Raw genomic sequence first — 4777 nt, forward strand, 5'->3', positions numbered from 1 at the left:
TGAGAGGTGTGATCTGTATCACTATATGGATGCTTCCAGTAGTAATGCCGTTACAGCAGCAAACCTGCATGACTTCAATTTAGCTGTGCCCATTCAGAGGTGCATGCTTTCTGTAATGAAAGGTTTCCCAGTGTAACTATGCTTACAGTGGAAGTGCTGTTAATGTGATCTCTTCTATTTCAGAGCACTCCTTGTATAAACCTTTCTTACAGAACAAGATCGAGCCATAGTTGCAGAGCTCTCTGAAAATTCAGCTCAATCCCTTCTGCCATTTTATTTGACGTAATGCCTCTTTTCCAAATGGGTGTGCTTCACCTTGAAAATAATCAAAGAGAAGTGATGTTTATTCTAATTGCTTAAGCAAAATAAATCTTCAGTACAGGCTATTCCCTTAAATAAGGATTTTATGCAACCGGCTTTAATGCCTGTAACTACATCAAATTTGTATCAAATTCTGTGCAACCATATAGTCCAGGGAAAAGTCTCCGAAGTTGCCCTCGGTACTTCATAATGTGCGTGGTACTTTGTTCACCATTTATGAAATATTCACAGCTGACCTCAGGGCTGCCAGCTAACAAGCTTTATCATGTTTTACTGACAGGTGGTGAAATCTCTTGTGGTACTTTCTCCTAAATGTACTAGCTCCTTGTTGCAATAGCAAGACGATGGGATTCCCTACTCAGAGAGAAGCTCCCTGGCAGTCCATACAGCTGCATAATCACCTTGTATCTAGGAGCACGTGCTGCGCAGGATGGCGCACGTGCAGAGGTGTGGGGTTGAGGCTACCGCAGGTCCTCCATCAGGCAGCTTGCCAGTGGAAACAGGAAGCATTGATAGCGAGCTGTAAGTATTTTGCATTTGCTGTTTTACTAAACCTAACTCCTTGAATATCTGGTATGCAGCCACCAACATGAGCTCCCCTGAAATCTCGCCCTGACAGAATGGGTCTGAGAAGACTCTGTAGTTGGCCCACTGCAAGAACATTAATAAAAATGTTAATTGTCCACACTGAGAACTGTTTGCAGTGCCTTGTGCTCCATGGCGCCAGCAAAACGCACTTCAACTTGAAAAACAAAAATGGACCAAAAGCTAAAATGAATAATAAGAAGAAAAGTCAGGCCCAGCCTTACATTTCTCTAAGGCCTTTTCTGAGGCATTTTTGTTTTGCTGGCTTAGGGTACCACTATTACCAGCCATTTAGTCTGATGTTCTGCTGGTGGCTGCAGCCTGCAGTCAAGGCGTTCAAGCAGAGCAGGCATGTACCTAAGCTGCCCTTCTGAACAAGGTGGTATCTCAGCTTAACCCTCTGCTGAAGCTGGTTCAAGCTCCTCACACTGGAACAGATACAGAAGCATTCGAGCAGTCTGCTGCCCTGCCTGGACTTCAGACAGCAACTCCTGGAGGGAGAGAGGCGTTAGAAGAGCTAATGCTAGGACACCTGCAGCTGGACTTTATCTGAGCAGAGCTCCTCGCACCATTGAAGTGCCTTGGATGGAAATTAACTCCTCAGTTAGACTACTGCCTAGTCTAGCTTAGCTCCCATGTAACCTATCTGGGCTGGGGGATCAGGAGATTTCACCATCCCTACGACTGAGGCAGACAGATCAGAAAACATATCTTGCCTTTGATTTTTCTGGCCATCAGGTCAGAGAGAAAATGGACCCTGAGAGACATTTGACTTTATTTTAATGTCTACTGCCTCATCCTCAGTACGTGACATTGTGACTGACAAAACTTTTGGGCCAGGACAGGTTTTGTTCCAGCACAGCATGTCATTAACAGAGACCTCCATCTTCGTGACACGGATCTTCACGACATGAAGAATTTTGCTCCCATTCTAGAGTTAACAAGTGTCTTGTATATACATCAGTAAGGTTTACAAGGAAGTGAGCAATGCAATGGTGCCACAGAGAAGAAGTGGCAGTAACAAACTGCACAATTTAGAAGGACCCAGGAAGATGAGTACCATTGAGGAAGCCAATTTCTCAACCCAGGAGCTATCTGTGCACAGACAGCACGCCTTCTGCACATCGATCAAGGGGCACAGTTGGGCTCAAAATGAATCCTGGAAAACAGTTTCATGACGCAAGGGGCTTGTAAGCAGCAAGAATCACAGGAATCACAGTGCATGCCTCTCTCTTGCATGCGCTCTCCATAACAGAGCATCAGCTGTTACTGCACATGGCTTGATTTTAGCATGCTGATTTAGTATTTACAGAGTGCCAATAAAATTTATAGGATGACAGCTGGTGGCTCCTGTGGTAATTTATAAACAGCAACAACAACACAACACAGACATCAGAAACTCCAAGAGGAATTCTATACTATCGTGCAATATTCAGCACTGAAGAATGTGAGTATTTTTCTGATTTTGCAGACTTTTAATAATCTTTGTGTAATACATCCATATTGTACTTTACGTGAAGTCCATATCACACAAAGTTAGTATTTCCCCTAGGCATATTTTTTCCTTCAGAATGGAGTCACCACAAAGACTCATTATCTATCTACGTGCATTTGATACTCTAGCAAAAGTGTCAGGTAACGTCTATAGTCCCAGCGTTTGCAAGTTCAATTGGGAAGTCCAGCACATGACTGCCTGCTTTTCTTCCTGCACTGTGCTTCCCCAAAAGAAATATTAACAAATGGAAACTGCTGTGCTGATGACTGAGCCAGAATAGACTACTGCCCTTGTTCCACAACCTGTGTTTACTCTGCACATCCATGAGTCGAAAAGAGTAAAATACAATCTGTCTGAAAAGACTACAGATCTAATGACTGGCCATTACCAGTGTACCACTACAGAAATGCAAATACCTGGTATTTGACAGGAAGATGACTTTATTGACTGATTCTTTTTCATTCTACAAGAAACCTTCTTCAATTATATTATAACTCTTTCTTTATCTTTCCATTTTATTTCCCAAGTCCTTGGTTTCCTTTCTATTCCTTGGTTGTTGGGGTTTTTTATCATTTACATTTGTTCTTCAAATCAGTGAAAAGTTTTCACAGCTTATTATGTCTTTTACGTATAGGCATAAATTTGTAAGTGAAATTTGTCATGGAAGAGACGGAGGCCTGTTTTTTATTACAACCTTTCCAGTGATTCTCTTCCCCACATTTTGTAATAGTCCAATTAATATGTCTATTATTTACAGCATTGCCTGTTCCTAGGGACTTATGTAGGTTGTTCCTAAGGAAGCACTGTCTTCTGGTTTACCTGGAACATGCTTCATTCTCTTTCTAGACAACCTCCAGTTCCTGCTAAGAATATGCATTTACAGGTCAGAGCAACTTTAGCTTGAAATGTTAACAATTGCCCTGTATAACAGAAGACTGTGGACACTGAAAAATACATCAGGACAAGGACCAAAAGTCTCGACAAAAGCTTGAAATCCACCTAAACACTAAGCTGACTTTTTGGGTACTCTCTTTTCAGAATGATCATACTATGATTAAGTTTTAGGAAGAATGCTATCAGTAATAAAGAAGAGTTTTCTCTGTCGCTGGTGATCACTGTATTACTCTTCATCCATTTCATGCATGGAAATGCTCCAGGGTAAGAGCCCATCAATTTACTGTGGGAACCATGCCACTCAGACAGATGGGGATACCTTTAGGTAGCCAAAAGATCATGTATGTGCATCAGCAATGGGTGCTCAAGGCATGATTCCCAGCTGGGAACACTGAAAATGCTGTCTGTTACAAGCTGTCTGCGGCTCTTTGCCGCTGTTAATCCCTCGCGGGTCAGAATTATCTTTTAAAAACACAGATTAGGTTCCATGGCCATGTAGGGCCCTCTGTGAGCAAGTGGCACAGCACAGCAGGGGACCCCAGCGTCAGGAAATTTTGCAACTGGCCTGTGCTGACCAAGGAGAGAGGCTAGGATGCAAAATATAGAATTACAAGAGGAATTCTTTATTCATAGACATGAGGTGTCCCATTCAAACTGGGGCACACCAAATATGGTTTTACACATGGTTCTTATACCCTTCAAGCGCTCAGATACAACACAGTTTGATCACACACTACTTAACACACACACATATCGTTATTTTGAAAAACAACTATAATTCTGTGGTGCCATCGTCCACCTGCTTCCTTCTTGATCTAGGTGTCACTGGAGTTGGTTTTGCGACTTATCTGTGATGCCAGATAATGGGAGGGCTTCACACAGGTGTTGGAGAGGCTGGGATGCTGGCGTTACCTTGGTAGTCCAGGAGTATCCTTCCTCCTTTGTGGACGGCTTTAAGATTCCAAGAAACAAAAGGTCCTTATGCTCCAGGTGGGGGCTGTCCTCCTCCTCCTTGCAGTGAGCTGGGGCCCTTCGGTTATGCTGATTTACCCGTGATTATGCAGTATACAAGGTAAAACATATATTTCTTAAGAAAGCTAATACGATTTCAAACTATAAATAAAGTTCATATAATTTCAGACTGTAAAGACTAATTGGTACAATACTTTGGGAATGAGATTCTCCTAACAGGAGCCCGGAGACCGAGGCAGAGGCCTTGTCTGCGGCGCTTACGTTTTGTCAGGAATTGCAAAGGGGACGCCGCAGAGCGGAAAGAGAGAGAAGGACTCAGCCTGACTACCACCTGCGCTCGGGAACGGGCCTGCGCCAGTGAGCTCCAAGCCCGGAGAAACCCTCAACGGCGGATCGGCCACACAGGTTTCCGACCGACTTCCCGCCGGCCAGGGGAGACCGTCCCGCCGACGCGGCTCCTCCCGCCTGCGCCGGGAAGCCACGGTGCCCGACCCTCACCCGGCCGCCGGC

This window comes from Haliaeetus leucocephalus, unplaced genomic scaffold (assembly GCF_000737465.1).
Source record: "Haliaeetus leucocephalus isolate CR32 unplaced genomic scaffold, Haliaeetus_leucocephalus-4.0 Scaffold154, whole genome shotgun sequence".
Taxonomy (NCBI): domain Eukaryota; kingdom Metazoa; phylum Chordata; class Aves; order Accipitriformes; family Accipitridae; genus Haliaeetus; species Haliaeetus leucocephalus.